Genomic DNA, 21267 nt, shown 5'->3' with positions numbered 1-21267 from the left:
TCGAATTCGAGTCGAGTCGAGACAGAAACATATTTTTGAGTCGAGACACGAGTCGAAAGAACATTTTCTCGAGGCGAGTCGAGACAAGCTTAAATCTCGACTCGACTCGACTCGTGCTCATCCCTACCGAAGAATATGTTTCATCTTCACTTTAATATCTTTACCAAAGCCGGAAATTTACTACCACTTCCGGTTTCAATTGTAATTTAAAACATCACGATATATAAACCAAACTCTCTCACGTGGTGTACACGTGACATTCATACTTGTTACAAACTACTTGGACACTACATTTAATGCCGGGGGCACAGTGACTCACTGGTAAAGCTCATACCTCTGGTGCTTGGGGTCCCTGGTTCGATCCCTGGCGAAGTAAGTTTGTGGTGGAGAACATTGTGTCCTTGGGTTTTCTCGAGGTACTCCCGTTTCCTTCCACAAGTGGTGGATCCAGGGGGCCGATTGTCCCCCCAGAAGAGGATTTTTTAAATTTTATATATAAATAAAACCCATCCCAGAGTTTGGAGCTCTTTTGTATTACAACCCACCGCCCCCCCCAGAAGTCCGTCTTGGATCCGCCCCTGCCTTCCACTTAATCATTCCACCAATTCTTCCATCATCATTCACTTGCCTTAATCATCCGACTCCCTTAGCCTAAAAGGCATAAGCGTAGGACGTTAAACCGAAAGATTTCATTTCATTTTTACAAGATTATATGCGCTTTACGGTATTATGCAATCAAGTACATTGTAATTTGTGCAGATTGCTATACTGTTTATTTGCAATATTATTTGACATACTGTACATACAATAGTTATTGAAAGGAAAGGTATCTATGCTCACCAGATGGGAAGCTTTTGCGAAATTTATTTGTAATCATTTTCTAACATTTGTTTTTCCCTTATTAAATTGGTTAAAATTCTTTATCTGTAATTTTCAAATCGTGCTAGAACTATATTTAATGCTCTAAGTTCTCGAAACGTGTTCAAAATAATCAGAACAATTCTTTGTTTCCTGTTAAATAGTAAAAAAGGCAGTTAGTAGAAATTGAGGCATGATGCATCAATTTATATCAAGTGCAACAATTCAATTGTATACGTGTAAACGCCGAAAACATGTCTAGCAAAAGAAAACAAGATGGTGTGAATGTGAATCCGTTCAAGTTGTACACCGGAAATCTAGTCTCTAAGTACGAAAATTGGACAAAAATTGGCCAAGGGGCTTTTGGACAAGTGTTCAAAGCACAGGATAAGAAGACAAAGAAACTAGTAGCTTTGAAGAAAGTGACCAAAGATGGACCTTTCGTCGTTCCTCCGATGGAAGTTACCGTTTTACAAAAGTTACACCACAAAAATATTGTGAAACTTAAAGAAATCTGTAGGGAGACAGGTAAATTCTCGCCATCTTTGTACTTAGTGTTTGAGTTCTGTGAATTTGATTTAGTTGGACTAGTTTCTAACGTTGAGGTGAAGTTCACCTTGGGACATATTAAGAATATAATACAACAGTTGTTAACAGGTTTACAATACGTTCACAAGAACAAAGTAATGCATCGCGATGTGAAAAGTGCAAATATTCTTATTTCAAAGAACGGAGTGATTAAAATCACAGATTTTGGACTTGCAACGAGTTTTGATGTTAGGAAAACCACCAACGAATACACCAACCAGGTAGTGTCCTTATGGTACCGAGCACCGGAATTATTGTTGGGTGAAAAACAATACGGACCTGCTATTGACATGTGGGGTGCCGGGTGCATCATGGCGGAACTCTGGATGCGTAGTCCCATAATGCAAGGCTACACTGATCAACAACAATTGGCTCTAATATCAATGTTGTGCGGTTCGATCAATAAATCTGTGTGGCCAGCTGTGGAGAAACTTGAGCTCTATAAACAATTTGATCTTCCACAGCGCCGAGAGCGCAAATTAAGAGTTAAGTTGGGTCCATTTGTGAAAGATGATTTAGCCTTGGATTTACTGGATAAACTGTTGATTCTGGACCCAAGAAAAAGAATTAACAGTGATACAGCACTGAAACATTTGTTGTTTGGAAGCGAACCTTTGCCTAGGGACCTTTCTCCTATGCTATCAGAGCACAACCAATACTTATTCGAGTATTTCGCTCCCCCAAGGATGGTCGGGGTATTGCGTCAACACGACGGCTAAACACAGGTAAGAGGACTGTTAGTTAACAAGATATATATTAACATTCTAATTTTGCAGATTGTTAAATGTTTCAGAACATAAGAGTAGTTGTTTAAAGTAGATATTCTCAAGTAGTCAACACAATTTGTGCATAAACACTGATTTTTTTTTTTTTTTTAGAATTTTATATTTGTTTTTGTATATGTACACTCATGTCCAAAATGATTGTCGCATATCTATAACAGTTTTGTTGTGCGAATATAATTGGATCATGATATCGCATTGTACTTTTAACACTCCTACTATGTGAATAATCGGCAGAGATATATATGTGATAAGTTTCATGTCAAAAGAGCTGTAAATAATAACAATATAACGAAAAATACTTTTCTTGTCCATTTAGCAACATTTTCCTATACTCATTCTAATTTTTGTATTTATAATTTTTTCTATGAAATTTACCACAAATATACATTTCCCGATTATACACATAGTAACAGTCTTAAAAGTACCCTGCGATATAATTATTCAATTACTGTATATTGTCACAACCAGACTTATAGATATGCGACAATCATTTTGGATATGAGTGTACCTAGGTTTTTACTTCTAGCCATCAGCTTTCTGCAATTCAAATATTGAAATAAATTATATCAATACTTATATAGTGTTCCATTGTTGCAAATCAAGAAATTAATACTCTTTTTGTATTGCAATTATTACCATTAATAGGCCTTTTTTTTTCAATACATGGAACAGAACATTACATTTGGCTGTAATGATATTTCCATTATAATACGATCTTTTAATTTTATTTACATAATACCAAACAAGTGCGTATGTAACTTTTTCACTTACAATAATGGGGCATAATAATATTCATATGATAATTGATTTTCTTTGTGATCAGGATTCACTCTCTAATCACAGAAATAATTGATATTTGTGCTAATGTTGAAATTCATGATCCATTAATTCTCGTGATTGAAATTTTGAGACAATTTTATCAAGGGCGTCACCAAAGATAGGGTTGCCATATTTTAAAATTAGAAAAGCGGGGGATTCTAAACCGTAAGTACTGATGTGAACTTGTGTATTACAAACCTGGGATTCTTCGGACTTTCTTTAGTGATTTCTTTGTTAAGTGCCAGTTCCAAAGTACTTTTCCAACGAAACTAAAGTAAAACAAATTTAGTTTTGCCTTTAATGTTTTATTAAGTTCAACAACTGTGAGTATCGAATTGTAAAGTAAGTATTGAGTAAGTACTACAGTAAGATATCTGTAAGGATATTTGTAAGGCGTTTTGCAAAAAAAAAAAAAAAAAAAAAAAAAAAAAGCGATATATGGCAGATATTATTTATATGGTATTCTCTCTAAGAAACACAAAATAAATTCTAAATTTTTATCATAAGAAAAGTAAACATATTTAGGAGTTTTGGTCCATCTCTTACACTTGAAATTGTCCTTCGACATTCTTGTAGCTTATGATGGCATGAATAATTCTAGTATGTTTGTCACAACATCCACAAACGAATATTCATTCGTATAGAACCTATAGTATATTACATTAAAAACACATGAACTACACAAAGAAAACCAATGTGCGTTGAGGCAAATCTCTTATTAGCAAAACGACTCTGCGCACGCAGCACACTAGGCCAATAGCTCACAGCCTGAGCGCGAGTCCAAAATTGAAATTGAAATTGACACATAGATGTGGCGGTTTACGTTGAATATAACAATACTTTATCAACAAAGTCGTCTTAGACTTTTCTCCAATCAAAAAAAAAAAAAAAAAAAAAAGCGGTGGTTTTTAGTGATTAACAGATGATTAAGCGGAAGACGAATATAGAAACTGAAAATTGAGTGGCAACCCTAACCAAAGGGGAAGAGGAATCCTAAAATTTTAACTGGCAAAGGGGACCGAGTATCTTTGAAAAGCATTTTCAAGACAAATGGGCCTATCTTGATGTGACTACTACTTTTCTATCTGGTATTTCCCCCAAAAAAGTGAAACTGTAGGTCAATTTTTGATTTCTCCTTACCCATCATTTTGAATTTAAGTCACAGAAGGGCAAAAGTGTTAGTCTTACAAAAATCTTTCAATTTAGGCCTATGTATTACCCGACTCTCTTTGCTATTGATTATTTTTAAGTTGCCCTGGTGACATCCCTGCCCAGTAAACAAGCAAGTCTACAGTAAGTCTAAGTTTGCCCATAAATTGCCTTGATAGATTTAATGCTAGACATCTTCTCCGTGCATGGCTTGGTCAGGTCTAAATTTCAAGTCAATGCTTTGCGGTACATTGTCATGCTAAATTTCAAGTCATGCTTTGCGGTACATTGTCATGCTAAATTTCAAGTCATGCTTTGCGGTACATTGTCATGCTAAATTTCAAGTCATGCTTTGCGGTACATTGTCATGCTAAATTTCAAGTCATGCTTTGCGGTACATTGTCATGCTAAATTTCAAGTCATGCTTAAGATCGCTTTGAGGTACAAACCTGTGTATGCCTAGCGAAGATGTTGTAAATAGAGGATCTGCCCATATGTATCTTCATCCTATTAAATCGATGAAGCCAAAAAAAAAAAAAAAACCATCGGCACGTCTGATTGGCTACTCTCGTTTCCGACATAGTCTAATTGGCTACTTTCGTTTCCACCATGTTTGTTGGCTCAAAACATTGCGATCCTATTGGGCGGAGTGGGCAGAGTAGGGGTGGCGAAACTGTGACGTATGGCTTCAATATTTTATTCTTAGCGCAAATCCTCTATTTATAAGATCATTGATGCCTAGACTAGATGTAAGAACGAAGGCTGCGTTCTTAGCGCAAAATAGAATGCTTGCGTGTTCGGCTCAGCCTTAGAAATTCTCTCTCTGTGTATGGCTTTGCCAGATGTGAATTTTAAGTCATGCTTGACAGGTATGTCAATTTAAAGGAACTTTAAGGCTAGTCTTATGTTATGTAGTATTATTAAGTCTGCAACAAGCTTGCAATAGAGGAACTAGCAAGTTTGCTTTTTAGCCTTGGTTAATTCAGCAGCCATGTAAATCCAAACTTGTGCAAAGCTACAGACTTAGCCTTGCAGGTTTGAATAAGGCTATTACAAGTCTACAATGCTATTTGGGGTGGTAACATTTTATTAGCTCAAAAGACCTAAAGCAATAATAATAATATATAGACCTAAAGCAATAATAATATATAAGATTGTGCCGTATTTCATCTTGTAATATGCATATAACGACCTCAAATATTTTCGAAACTTAGCAAATTACGGAAAAGCTCTCTCGGAGAAGTATCCATCTCAAAACCTCGTAGTATGAAAGTACAACAAGCAAATCTAGAAAATATGACAGTTTTTCCTTAATTGATAGGTTCGAAAAAGTTTGAGGTCGCAACGTTAGATGGAATGCCCTGTATACATAATGTAAATCTGTAAGTGTGTGACATCATTTATGACTTGAAAATATTCAAGGGACCGCGGTAGCTCAGTGGTAGAGCGTTCATCTCTGGTGCGTAGGATCTCTGGCTCGATCCCAACTTGTGCCAGGTGGGCTTTGTGATGGACAAACATCGTGTTCGTGGGTTTTCTCTGGGTTCTCCCGTTTCCTCCCACTTTCTTCATTCCACCACTGCATTTATTTCTCATCATCACTGTCTCCTTTAGCCTGATCGGCATAATGGTGTCACCTAAAACTGAAATTTTTTATTTGATTTGATTTCATTTTGAAAATGTTCAAAGGAGCCGCGGTGAATCAATGGCAGAGCGCTTATGTTCCGGTACGTGGCATTCCTGATTCGATTCCATCAAGGAGTGTCATTTAGGGAGGCCGAGGGGAAGAATTACCCCTCCCCGAGTTTGAGAGACAAGTTTTCTTTTTTAAAAAATAAATTGTTTAGTAAAATACTATACCCCGCGTCACCGAATTGGCGTGAGGCATCAGCCAATAAGCTCGCAGTGCTGATGCCTTACGTCAATTCGGATGAAGCGGAGTATAATGAAAAATGTGAAACTGATGCCTTGCGCTCCCTTTTAAAATCTGTAACGAAGCGAGTGATTCTTGCTCGCGCCAAATGAGCTTTGTGATGCACACACAGTGTGTGTGTGTGTGTGTTGGGGGGACGGCTATTTCTTGTGATTCTCCTGTTTTCTCTCAGTTTCTTCATTGCAGCATTTCAGTCATTATCATCAATGTCTTTCTTAGCCTCGGGTAAGGGGGCTGGGAGAATGTACGGATGGCCAGAACCGGTTCCTGGTGGAACCGGCTTTCGGCTCTGAACGGATCCGGTCCTAAAAGATCCGTTTCCGGAACCGGTTTTTCGGATCCACGTCTCTGGAACCGGTTCTGAAATCCGGATCTCCAAAAACCGGCTCCTAAAACCGGTACCTCGGGGAACCGGTTCCGCCGGGACCAGAACTTTGTGGTCATCCCCATGCTTATCTCTGGTGCGATTCCCGCCCAAGTAAGCTTGTGGTGGACAACATCGCATCCTTGGGATTTTTCGGCGTACTCCTCGTTTCCTCTTACATTCTCATTCCATTGGTTTCTCCATGATCATTCAATTGCTTTAATCATTCATCTCCCTTAGTCTAACGAGCATAATGGGATGTTGAACGGAAAGCTTTTCCTTAGCATTGGTACACACCTCGTGCAATGTGAAACTGGTTTTTTTTTTTTTTTTTGTCTACAGTTTATGTACAGGTGGCTCATTTTTCTGCAACAGCCCTTGTAACTTTAAACTGATAAATTAAAGGGGAAAAAGAGCTGAAATTTTGTGCGTTGCAAAAAAAAAAAAAAAAAAAGCAGGGGCACAATACTTGACGTACTCTGGGATATCACCATACTTACAACATTGATACGCCACGAACTTTTTTATTCATAAAGTAGCACTACGCCAGATTATTACATTTTCGAGCCTACTTGTTAAAAGAAAACTTACAGTACCAAACTAATAATCCAATATTACAAAATAAGAACGGTAGAGTGTCAAAAACATTCAAGTTTTTTTTAAAAGTTTCTATAGCAATGATCGCCAAACTGTCAATCGCGAGCTACTAGTAGCTCGCGGGGACATTTTCCGTAGCTCGCGTTAACGCTCCGGTTGGTTAAGCTTGATTCCTCCACTGAGCTCATTCTAACGACATTCTAACGCTTTACGACAACTGCTTATTTCTTCCGCGCAACTGGTATTGTCGGCAACATCTCACAATTGATTATATAGGCATAGGGTTGAGAACGTTATGTTTTTCGTGCGTATATTAGACATTTGCTAAACGTTATGTTTTTCGTGTGTATATTAGACATTTGCTAAGCGTTATGTTTTTCGTGTGTATATTAGACATTTGCTAAACGTTATGTTTTTCGTGCGTATATTAGAAATTTGCTAAACGTTGTTTTTCGTGTGTATATTAGACATTTGCTAAACGTTATGTCTTTCGTGTGTATATTAGACATTTGCTAAACGTTATGTTTTTCGTGTGTATATTAGATATTTGCTAAGCGTTATGTTTTTCGTGTGTATATTAGACATTTGCTAAACGTTATGTTTTTCGTGCGTATATTAAACATTTGCTAAACGTTGTTTTTCGTGTGTATATTAGATATTTGCTAAACGTTATGTTTTTCGTGCGTATATTAGACATTTGCTAAACGTTGTTTTTCGTGTGTATATTAGACATTTGCTAAACGTTATGTTTTTCGTGTGTATATTAGACATTTGCTAAACGTTATGTTTTTCGTGTGTATATTAGACATTTACTAACTTGGATAATTTTATTTCCTATTTATTAGGAATGTAAGTTTATAGGCAATAAATAAATGTAAGATTATTGTTTTCTAAGTTGGTAGTTCTTTTGGTTAGTAGCTCACAATAGGATTTAAAAACGATATGGTAGTTCAAAAACGTTATAATCATAAGTAGGGCAACCCAAAAGCATGAAAAGCATAATAGCAATTCAGACATATGGATGGTACCTTGAACATGGTCGTGGTTACCTAAGGGTCCAGAAGAAACTAATTTTAAAAGCATAATTTTAGAAAATAAAGCATAAAGCATAATTTAAAATATATAGCATAATTCTTGGTTAAATTCTGTTTAACTGCAAGATTAACATGCTGTATTAATATTTTTTAAACCAATATTTACAACGAAAAATCATTGGTAACATAACAATGCAACAATGAAAAGCTTATTTTTATTTCTGTAAATTTTTCAGTGTAATCCTTTGATGTAGAGAAAAGAAAAAAGAAAAAAAAAAGAATTTTCCGCCAACAATGAATAGTACACAAGAACTCCACACTGTTTTGTTATGTGTACCTCTTGAACTTCAGCACTTTCTCGTACTTTTTGGTGGCATTTTTTACTTTCCGTCTCTGTATATATGCACCTTTAAGGTGCACACAAGTGTTAGAAAAAACTGACTCGAGTAAAGCATATCTCTACAGTGCATTAAATAGAAAGTTCATTAAATATGATAGAAATTGCTTGCATAAAATATTAATAAATAGATCAAGATATTTAGAATATTTAATATACAGTAAATATTATACATTATACATGATTATTAACAATAAAGCATAATAAAGCATAATTTGAAAAAAATAAAGCATAATTAAACAAAAAATAAATCACAATGTGGGTTGCTCTAATTATAAGTTTGGTGACCACTATTATAAAGCACTAATAATGCAAGTGAGATGCATGGGGTAATGTGTCTCCAAGGCACTATGATAATAATATGATGTATTTTGATTAGATAGGAACAAAATCCAAAGAAATGAAGAATTTTCTTTTTATCGAAAGACTTTATTTTTAAAAATATATATATATAAGTTTCACATTCAATTATGTAGATGCCTTTCATATAACGGAAGAGATCATATTTCAAACCATTCCGGAGATACGGAAAACGGGAAGGGATTGCAATACTACTTAAAATGACGTATTTGTAACAAATTTGAAAAAGTGATTGTTGTTTCACTTTGCTTATATAACATTACTACATGTTTTTCTAATCCTGATTATAAATTCTTGAAATTCATAATTAGAGCAACCCAAAAGCATAAAAAGCATAATAGCAATTTACACATATGGTTGGTACCATGAACATGGTTATGCTTGTCTAAGGTTCCAGAAGAAACTAATTTTAAAAGCATAATAAAGGGTAAGTTCAGAAAATAAAGCATAAAGCACAATTTAATATATATATATAATTGGGTAGACATTTGTATACTTTCTTAATAAAACTATATTTGGTTTAACAGATAAATGATTGATGTGGCGTAAAGAGTTGATCTTACATTTGAGTTGATTTTAACGTCCCTTTCAGCAGCGAGGCTATATGAGACGGGATCTAATGATTAACGTGAAATCCAAACCACATGAGCTCCCGCCGGGATCGCGGTGGCTCAGTGGTAGAGTGTTCACCTCCGGTGTTTTGGGTCCCTGGTTCGATCCCAGCTCGCGCCGTGTGGACTTTATGGTGGACAAACACCGTGCTCGTGGGGTTTTCTCGTGGGTTCTCCCGTTTCATCCCACTTTCTTCATTCCACCATTTCATTCATTTCTCATCATCACCGTCTCCTTTAGCCTAACCGGCATAACCATGGGACGTAAAACTAAAGTTTTCATTTCATGAGCTCCCGCCGGGAAACGAATCTGGGTCTTCTACGCCAAAGGTTCATACACTAACCCCTTAGCCACGAAAGAGCTCGATCCTACATTTCATCTGTACTGTTTCTTTTCTTGTATCATTAAAAAAAAAAGTTTAATTTTATCAATTTTTCTTGGAGAACTTTGGCCTGAAAATTGCTTATCCTTTTCTCGTATAGTAGAATAACATCAGCTCTATACTATATAGACATTGGTATTGGACACCCTCCAACACGAATTTCCATATGTGGGCCTACCTTGACCCCTCATCCTATTTGCAATATTACTGTTGTAGGGGCCTCCAAAATTTGAATGTTTATAATACGAGGGATGATCAAAAAGTAAGGTCACAAAGCCTGCAGTGAAACGTGTATATAGTATTTCATACAACCAATACGGCCAACATATGATACATATATTATTAGGTTATATTTCGACCTAGTCTCCATGTCGGTTGAGGCACTTGTCGCATCGTGGTATGAATTTGAAGATTTCATCCTTGTAAAAATCTTGCCCTCGCGTGCTCAGCCACGTTATAACGAAGTGTTTCATCTCCTCGTCTGAAGCAAAGCAACGGCTTCCTAGGTGTTCCTTCAAGTGCGGGAACAGGTAACAGTCGCTTAGAGCGAGTTACGGGCTGTAGAGAGAGTGATCGATCATGCCCCAGCGAAACTACTTCAACAGTGTGGTGTCTTCTGAGCTGTATGTGGGCGCGCGTTGTCGTGCGCAAACTTTCGACACCATTCTGCGACATGATGACGAGACTATTACAGTTTCTTCGTAAACCGCTACCGGCTGCTGGTGAATTTCAGCCCAAGTTATATGTTTCACCCACAGAAATCGAATAACTAAGCAGACTTCTTCGGGAGACCAGTTTTCCAAACGAGTCGCCATTTCAATTTACTTACTACTAGCGCCGCAGGTGGCGAGTGGCCGAAACTCTTCACAGTTGCCAACTCTACTTGTTAAAATTACCGCATACACCTCATTCCTCTATAACAGACGAAACTCCATAAATATAGGCCTTGTAACCGTAGTCTCAGATCCTGTACATTAGTGTCCATAGTTTGTTAAGAGTCTTCACCCCGGCCAAATTAAAATACCGCTAATTTTACAGTAATTATGTGATATCTTCAAATAGATAAAAGATAATTGAAATATGGAACAAGAGCGCCCTAGACAATATTATTTTGCGTGAGGTACCGTTATCACAAGTCACCTAGTGGTTTTCCGTTTTCAGCTGTTTAGAAACGCGAAAATAAATGCCGATTTTCAAAATGGTTCGAAATCGAAAGCAGATAAGTGAGTCGTGATGAACGGTTTCTCATGTAAAATAATATTGTCTAGGGCGCTCTTGTTCCACATTTCGATTATCTTTTATCTATTCGAAGATATCACATAATTACTGTAAAATTAGCGGTATTTTAATTTCGCCGAGATGAAGACTCTTAATACTGAATAATTAATGTAGTACTGTAAGTTTTCGTTTAAACATATAGATTTGAAATACGTCGTAACTTGACGCAGTGCTATTTGAAAACATATAGACTACAACTTTTTTTGTTGAATGGACAACACTGTTATATCTGCTGGCAGTTTAGAGTACGTCAAGCGATTTCCACCTGTAGATATTTGCATCGTAAAAAAAAAAAAAAAAAAAAAAAAATCAGTTTAAGAGCTTTTTCCGGGTCAAGGAAGTTAGCTCTTTGAACATTTACGTTAGCTACGAAACACTATTTAATGAAACATCCATTTTTCTAATCACTTGTCTTTCTATCTTCAAAACGCGTATTAAAAATGCATGGTTTGTACAGTCAGCAACAAAAGTTTTCTTTTTCGTTAGATGAAATTGATTTCGTCAATAATTTTAGAACGGAAAGACAATTTCAGTACAGTTTTCAGTAAGTTAAAAAGAATGTAATTTCTCTGTATGTTACCACCACAATTATTGCCAAAATACCAGCCATACCACAGCTATTCCCAAAATAAATTTTACCGAACGGAAAGAACTTTTTTGTCGTTGACTATGCGTTCAATGAACAATCTTTCCTAGTGATCCATACGTATGCGAATGGTAGACAACGAAGGGATGTCCATAAAACGGGACATGAAAATGAAATCTGTCAGTTTAACGTCCCATGATTATACCTTTTAGGCTAAGGGAGACGAGTGATTAGGGCAGGTGAATGATGATGGAAGGACCGGTGGAATGAGAGTCTGGGAGGGAACGGAAGTATCCCGAGAAAACCCACGAACACGATGTTGTTCCACCACATACTTGACGAGGGATAAAACGAGGGAAACCACGCATCACAGGTAAGTGCTTTACCTCTGAGCCACTGTGCCCACTAAAGCACATGAAATGGGTAACTTGTGCATGGTATTACATAAACATATAATGGAATCCTAGGAATAAAACATAACTTTTTAAAAAAAATTATATACTCCATTTCTAATATGTAATTTTGTATTTACATTTCAACGAACTTAAAAAGTTCGTTATTGAATTCTCTATGTCTGTCTGTCTGTCTGTCTCTCTCTCTCTCTCTCTCCCTGTGTGTGTGTGTGTGTGTGTGTGTGTTATTTTACAATTTTTCAATTTTGAGCCCTCCATTCGGTAGGGCATCAAAAACTATTTGAAAGAAGTGATGGAATTTTTCGCGTCACTCTTACCGTTCCCGCGATATTGGCCAAAAAAAAAAAAAAAAAAAAAGCTCCGATTTCGGGAGATTTAAGGAGCCATATTTCAGGAACCGTAAGTCATAGAGGGATGATATTGGTGTTGATCAATACCTAAGAGAATGGTGAACATTTCGGTACTACATAGTAACCGGTGGCCACCACTCCCGAGATATCGGCCAAAAAAGTGTCGATTTCGGGAGATTTAAGGAGGCATATCTCCGGAATCGTAAGTCATAGAGACATTATATTTTGCATTTTTTTTTTTTTTTAATTTTGAGCCCTCCATTTAGAGCATGTCTTCGTAAAACAACATATCGTAGAACGTTTTAGCAGAATCCTTAAACAAAACATGTGGAAAAAATTACGTACTCAATGAAATAATAAGATGGATAGATATACTACAAGAATTGTTTAATGTGTATAATAATAAAGCATATAGAACAATTGGTATAAAGCCAGTAGAAGTTAATAAGAAAAATTAATTCTTTTGAAGTTCGTTCTGGCAATGCTCTTGGAGTATTCTCAACTGGCTTTTATACTATAAATGGATAGATATATTACAAGAATTGTTTAATGAGTATAATAATAATAATAAAGTACATAGAACAATTGGTATAAAGCCTGTAGAAGTTAATATGAAAAATTAATTCTTTTTAAGTTCCTTCTTTCAATGCTCTTGGAGCATTCTCAACTGGCTTTTATACTATAAATGGATAGATATATTACAAGAATTGTTTAAATGAGTATAATAATAAAGTACATAGAACAATTGGTATAAAACCTGTGGAAGCTAATAAGAAAAATTAATTCTTTTTAAGTTCGTTCTGTCAATGCTCTTAAAGCATTCTCAACTGGCTTTTGTACTATAAATGGATAGATATATTACAAGAATTCTTTAATGAGTATAATAATAAAGTACATAGAACAATTGGTATAAAACCTGTAGAAGTTAATAAGAAAAAATATTTCTTTTTAAGTACGTTCTGGCAATGCTTTTGGAGTATCGGTATTCTTAACTGGTTGTTTATGAAATTTGATTTTCTATCTTTTTTTTCCCCACAGTTTACACCGAATTTGGATTTGCTGATAAACTATTGCTGTATTCATGGTCATTCTGAAGGAGGAGTAAGGGAGAAGAATGGTCCCTTTCACAATTTTTGAAGCAATGTATAAAAAACATTATTTATGGGGAATGATATTTTGAAATATCATTATATTATTTTGTATTTATAGGCTTATTGACATTCTGTTGTAGTTTGCGTTTCTTTAAAAGAAAAAAAAAATATTCTGCGTGTCCACAGTCAAGTGAAAAGTGACATTTAACAATCAAATATATAGGTATTTTAGAAATGTATTCTATTCAATAGCAAACCTATATTTCTTGTAATATCAAACATTCTGTGTTGCTTGGATTGTTTTAATGTAAAGGATATAACAATCTGTTTATACCAATTGATATGCTAAACACTATCATTTAAAATGTAAGCTATCGTTTTCTAATATTTTTTAAATAAAATTTTTAGATAATCGAAATTTCATGAATGTTTATAGTAGAAAACAAATATATCAAAAAAATTCTCTTACGCACTCGTTCTATTACTATTTGTATAAAATTTAATATTGAAAATAAAACAGATATTATTTTAATTTGAAATATTTTTTTCAATGTATCAATTTTGAACGAATTATTATAATTTCGCCATTGTTGTGTAAAATCTAGAAAAGAACAATTTTATCTTTCTTAATTTCTTTCTTTGCTTCTATTTCATTGTTGAGAAAGCATTGTTAAGCTAAATTATATGCTGAAATAAATAAGATTAGATGATTTTTCGTAATGTAATTACTAATTAGTATCGGGGTAACATCTTTCTTAAAACGCCAATCAAGTATTATTGGTTGATACAAGGGCGCCGATTTCTTTGTAAATTTTTAGGGGGGGAGAGATTCAGATGCAGAATGTATATATATATATATATGAAGATTTTAAGACAAATTGCACTCAAATTATGCCAAATATTATATATTCACAAATACAATAGGGGGGCCCACATGAGCTTTGGGGGGTCCTTGTCCCTCCCAGGATCGGCGCCCTTGGTTGATACATGCTATTTCTTTCCTAATCTGCTTATTTATTCTCTTTTATTGCCTAATATGCGTACAATACAGTATGTCCATAAAAATACTATGATACTTTAAAGTGGTTGCTTTGGATAACCGTATTTAAATTAAATTAGTCTCACTTGAAAGAAAAACTCAAAAATTGTTGTGTATGACAACAACGGACAATAATGTCAATAATTGATGGGATAAACACAGAAAAAGTATATTCACTTACGTTTACTTTGTGATTAGTTGATATGGGTTCATTGTTGGATATTTAGCAGGCAGTTGCTGCTTCTGTTGGTCAATTGGGAAGCTTTTTATGTTTCTGTACTGTTATGCCGTAATGTGCCAGGGTGTCTACTAAAATTCCAAAATGAAATTTCGTGACCTTTTCTTCACCAAATCATAAAATTTTCTAACATTATCAAGAGCAAATTTGGGTGCGAATTAGGCCGAATTTTCATCCATGCGATGGAAACGTTCTTTGCTTGCGATTTGGTAGCGTCTAAAGCCGACTACTGACATTTTTGGTGGTGAATTTCGACGTTTTATAGAACGAAATTTTCCAATCTGTTATTACATTTGTACAATTTAAAAAAAAATCGTGACCCAAAAGCTAAATTTCGTGACTTTTTTGTGACTTTCATGACCGTTTTCTGATTTCGTGACTTTTTCGTGACATTCGTGACTTTTGTGACCGATAGACACCCTGTGTGCTAACGTAAATTTATTTCCTTTCGTTTTGCTTACAACGATATTGTATATATATGCGATAAATTACTTCCATCTTCGTATCTTGATTTTGGACAACGGTGCGTAAAAGTACACAATCTATTGAGTAGAAGAAGGAGGAGAAAAGAGAACATATTACTGATTCAAAATAAAAGGAAATAAGATTCAATCGTAGCACCTGAAAATCTATGTTGATTTTATATGTATAAACTGTACTACTAGTTACCATAACAGCAGATAGTTGTTTATCTTAAGGTTGCTATGACAACCATAAGGAGAAATTATTATTATTAACGGAGTTGTGAAAAGAATAATAAAAAGGTAATGTTGTTGCAAGGTGACGTGTTTGACTTCATGTAATTTGATCGTGTTGATATATTTTAAAATTATACGAACTGTGAGCTAAATGTAAAATATAAGAATAATAAGTTACATTTTAGATGATGGTTCCTATATACGTTACATGCTCTTATTAAAGAATACGTTTTAAGAAGTTATGGCGACCCCACAAGGAATTATGATAATATCTTCTGCAAGTGACCGCCTAAGTTGCCTGACCTGTCAGTCGCTGACTTCTTTTTATGGGGTTACGTAGAGGATTGTGTCTGTACCCCATTGCGTCAAAACCTACAAGAAATGCAAGTTCGTATCAGTGCTGTCATCCAGTCCATTTCATCAGATACGTTGGAGAGTGTGTGGCGTGAATGTAAATATCGTCTTGATGTCTGCATCACTACTCGTGGGGCCCACATTCAATGTCTATGAGGTATAGTAAAAAAAAATGAGTTTTTCTTTCAAATGTGACCAATTTCATTTAAATACGATTATCCAAAGCGACATAATACCACTCAAAAGTATGACAGTATTTTATGGACACCCTGTATATTGGCCAGACTCTATAACCTGCAGTGGCGGATCTAGCCCAGGGCTGGCAGTTTTTTGAGTGATAAAAATAATTGAAGCTATTATTTACATATATTTGAAAGTTTATATTAAACGCATGATGTATCTATCATAGTCTGGATCCTGGCGCCCCCCCCCCCCGGTTTTTACCTTCTAGATCTGCCACTGATAACCTGGTCGTTAATTTACAATATATATATATATATCCTATGAACGTTATAGCCCTCCTTTCAGAAATATGTTCAGCACACATATTTTTCATTATAGTTTAGGCAGACAAATTTTAACAATAATGATAGGTATTGAAAGTTTGACGCCACTTCTCGCTATAGAGGCTATATATTGTTGTAGTTCTTATTTTGTATTCTAGCATCCCATTTTAGCAATGAAGCTATATGAGACGTCGTCCTGCAGTGTGAGGTAGTTTTCAAACCAGCGGAAATCGAACCCGGGATTCCGTGTATGGAAGGCGCACACACTAGCCACTAGACTAGCGGGTAGTTTTAAGAACCCGTTTCAGTATCGAGTTAGATAAAGATGTGATCTACAATGTGACACAGGAACCGAATCATATTGTAAAATTACCTTAATAAAGTAATAAGTATTAGAGATGACCAGAACCGGTTCCTGGTGGAACCGGCTTTCGGGTCTGAACGAATCCGGTTCTAGAAGATCCGGTTCCAGAACCGGTTTTTCGGATCCAGGTTTGGAACCGGTTCTTCGGATCCAGGTCTGGAACCGGTTCCCAAGATCCGGTTCTGGAACCGGGGTTTCGGATCCAGGTCTGGAACCGGTTCCTAAGATCCGGTTCTGGAACCGAGTTTTCGGATCCAAGTCCGGAACCGGTTCCAGATCCGGTACTGAAAACCGTATCTCCGAGAACGGGTTCCTCGTGGAACCGGTTCCCCGGAACCGAAACTTTGTGGCCATCCCTAATAAGTATGGGATTTGCTGTTTCTTCATTAACCCTTTTATTATAAAAATCTTGTTATATACAATTATATCATAAAATGACTTTAATTGTGGTCCAAGGACCAATGCAAAGTTTTTTAAATGTCATTTATGTAAATAGATGTCCCAAGGTCCAAGTAGCTAATGAAATATTTCTCAAAGCTCCAGTCAAGCTAACTGTTAAGTGGAAGTGTTTTAGATAATTTTAGTGCTTTAGGCAAGCAAAGGTTGATGTTTTGCAGAGCTTTTAGGCAAGCTAAGTGGGCAAGAAAACCACAGAGCTCTAGGCAAGTTAAGTGGTTAGGGTTAGAATATTTTAGTGCACGGCTACTCAATGCGTTCGCAATGCGTTTTTATGCCTCATGCGTACGCTTGGGAAACGCTGACCATGTATTTAAGTGTGGATGACTAATCACAATGCGCTAGAAACGCGAAAGCAATAAAAAACGTGCAGAATACGTCGGCTCGAGCGTATTTGGTGCGTTTCGTAACAATAGACCATCTGCTGTTTCGGAATCAGTAAAAGATGTCTAAAGGAAGGGGGAAAAAAAGGAAAGACTTGTTCCAAGCATGGTGATTTTTTTAAAGCAAGAAACAACTGCTTGGAGGATGCGTTGTGTAGAGTATTGGAACTCTGCTATTAAGAAGTACGTGCACCTATAAGAAAAGAAAATTCACAAAAATACAAGGAAATTCCGAAAAATTAGCTAATCACCGAAAAATCTATGTAACACAATAGGGTTATTTCTCCTGATTCGCATGAATGAGAATAAGGGTATGGCAGTATGACCTGGAAATCCTAACTGGCTCACAGTATGATTTATAACTCTGGTGAAAGTAAAATTACCGAGTAGCCACCTAGATCGCGGTCGCTGAGGGTGGTAACGCATCAGAAACGCATCCTTGTATAGCCATAACTTTACAGCTTTAAGGAAGCTAAAAGAGGATTTGACTTCCCACAGAGCTCTAGGCAAGCTAAGTGGGCAGGAAACTTCAGATCGCTAGCAAGCTAAAGAATCTTGGGTTAGGTTAGATTTCTTTCAGAACTCTATGCAAGCTAAGAGAGGAGATTTGACTAGCCGAGACTGATGTTGGACCCCTTAACAACCCTTATACACTTTTTCTTTTAAACAGAGATGGCGCTAGTGTCTTTCTTTTGTGATATGGCCTCATGATAATGAGGACTTTTGTCCTTTGCTTATAAATAAAAAGGACCTGTTTCTGTTTATGAATATAGACCGTGTGTAAGATATTAAAATATGCACTAAACACTTAAACATATTTACCAGAGATACAAATACAGAGATTCCTCACAGGTGACCCGTGCTCGATTCCAGATGGTAGCTCATGTGGTTCGGTTGGATTGCATTGATTTGAGATTAACGAGTTCAGCACCGAGGCTCTATAAGATGACTTCTACTGCTTAAAGTGGAACCCCAACCTACTCTTTAAAGAAGGGGAACTTGAATTTGCATCTGAATCAATCCAACAAGAAGTCAAACCCAGGACTAACTGGCAAGTAAGTCACTCAGTTAGGAGGAGATTGTTCGGATTCCATGTGAAGGTTGGTCATACATTGATCAGCAAACAGAACTGCGTAGCCGAGGTACAGTACCGTGCGTAATGCAGCAAAGCACCGTACCGCGTATTGAGTCTAGCATGTGCTAGACAAAGTCCTCTCCGCATCCTCTCCTGCGTCCCTCTGTCTCAACTTGGTTGTCCTTTTTCTCAATGTGCGGCTGGTGGTCTAAGCCTTAGGTCCACGTTCAATACAAACTTAATACTGAAAATATACGATAAATTTTAAAGCAGCCAATTTTTCGAACTAGGAATCTCTCGGTTATGAAGCCACAAAATTAACTGTTTACTCACAAAGAATGCTACTTGATGAATCGTGTTCTCGTATACGTATCTCATGAATGAAAATTGGAAATTTACCATTATATCTTTTAGGGATATTTATTTGTTATAAATATTCAAACAGATGCTGCAATCTGTCGAAAAAAATGTTTAAGGAGCATGGTAATTTCTGTGTATGAAATAATACAAGCCTCAGAAGTAAACGTTCTCACCCAACAATAGGGGATTTAGACATGGTATATCTTATATATTCGTAAAATACTAACCGAGATTAGTAAAAATAAAAAAATCTGAGCGCTATATCAAAGGGAGTTAGAAGGGTCTAAAATTAGCATTGTGATCACCATCAGGAAGTCGCGGTCGGAAAGAGGGATTGCCGCCGTCGACCGTGGCGGGCTGCAGGAGGCAGCCGGCACCCGTCCCCGGCGGCACGACAATCTACTTGTTCAAAGTTGCCGACTTTTTGCCGAGGCGGCAAGCGGTCGAAAATTGTAAAATAAAATGTCCTTTGCCGACTGTTGCCGATCGTCACCGTCAGCAAGACAGTCGGAACGGCCTCTTTCCAACCCTCTGCCGACTTCTTATGCCGGCCTGTTTTTCACGGCGGGGATGGCGCATTTACTGCGCCTTTACGACAGTTTGCCGACTGCTCGGCAAGGCAACTTTCCGACGGCGGCGTCGGCGCATTTAATGCTCATTTCCGGCTGTTTGCCGACTGCTCGAGGTCGGTATCCGGCGCCGGCAATCTGACCGCGGCATCTGGTCGGCATGGACAAATTGTCCGACTGTAGGCGGCAGCATCCTGATGGGGATCTATTGTCTTTTCCAAGCTCTTCCCGTTAATCCAATGGCTAGAGTGGTTCCGGTTCGATTCCCGGAGATTTGGCGCGGGAGACCCGGGTTCGATTCCCGGCGGGAGCTCATGTGGTTCGGATTCCACGTTAATCAGTAGGTCCACGTCTCATATAGCCTTGCTGCTGAAACGGGACGTTAAACTCAAAATCAACTCAACTCAACTCGATTCCCGGAGAAAGAGCACAAAAATTTAATTTTACAAACAATCACTTTTAATAAACACCCGTCTCCTTCACTATGCATAATCGTGGGAAGTAAAACATATCTTTCATTGTTTTTGAAGTTCTACTTGGTTACTAAATACTTAGTTTCGGAATGTTAAGGAAAATGTTACAGTGAGTTTTAAGTGAGTACATATAAGAGTTAGGAAACATATTTCCTTTTTTTTATTGTTAAATTCCCTTAGGTAAATTTTTAGCCAAAGTTTAGCCATTTTAAATCAAAATATGTACGTCGTTTTGCTAATTTCCCAAGGCACCTATTGGCAACACTGTATGGACGCAAAGATTACTTACAGTTGGTTGATTGGAATTTAGTGCCTCTTTTCAGTATCGTGGCTATATGAGACATGGAACTACACTTTAATGTGGAATTCGAATCATTAAAATACGTTCAAACATCAATGCTCTCTCACTGGGAATCAAACCTGGGTCCCACCAGAGGTACACTCATGTCCAAAATGATTATCGCATATCTATAACTGTCTTCTTGTAAGAATATAATTTGATAATGATTTTGCAGGTTACTTTTAATACTGATACTATGTGTATAATCGGGAAATGTATATTTGTGGTAAATTTCACTGGAAAAGAATTATAAATACGAAAATTAGAATGAGTAAAACAAAGTGTTGCTAAATGGACAAGAAAGTTTTATTTTCGTTTGATTCTTCTTATTTACTGCTCTTTTGACAAGAAATTCATCATATACTTGTCTTTGTCGATTATACAGATACTAAGAGTTTAAGAAATACCGGGCGAATTCGTTATCAAATTATATTTCTACAACAACATATTTATAGACATGCGACAATAATTTTGGACATGAGTGTACAACCGCTAGCTACTAGGATAACTGTGAGGGCAAATTTCATGTTTAACATTTTGAATTTCGTCTAGAACAAAGTGAAATAGGAATACAAACATTTCTAATTTATTTTCAGTTTTTAAGAGTTGTCGCTCACAGCGTAATCCAAATTAACAAAAAAAATAAAAAAAATAAATAAATAAATAATAATAATAATAATAAATAAATAAATAAATAAATAAATAAATAAATAAAAAAAATCACAACGCATGATGTCGAAAACAACTGAAGCTGTTTCCAAGATACAACATGAAATTCTTAAGCACTGATTTCTATAGAATAAAAAAAAATGACTG

The 21267-nt window shown here is 36.4% G+C and overlaps 1 pseudogene across 1 annotated transcript; it reads left to right on the top strand.

Moving 5' to 3' along the window:
* The first annotated feature begins 1088 nt into the window (after positions 1-1088).
* LOC145693921 (cyclin-dependent kinase 9 pseudogene) lies at positions 1089-13961 on the top strand (annotated as a pseudogene). The gene is made up of 2 exons (XR_014132853.1): positions 1089-2171; positions 13544-13961. The product of XR_014132853.1 is annotated as a cyclin-dependent kinase 9 pseudogene (transcript).
* Positions 13962-21267: the final 7306 nt, after the last annotated feature.

The sequence above is a fragment of the Thermobia domestica genome, chromosome 9 (assembly GCF_964235325.1).
Source record: "Thermobia domestica chromosome 9, izTheDome1.hap1.1, whole genome shotgun sequence".
NCBI classification, from domain to species: Eukaryota; Metazoa; Arthropoda; class Insecta; order Zygentoma; family Lepismatidae; genus Thermobia; species Thermobia domestica.
Note: the sequence above shows the minus strand (reverse complement) of the source record. Positions and strands in the feature narration are given on the sequence as shown.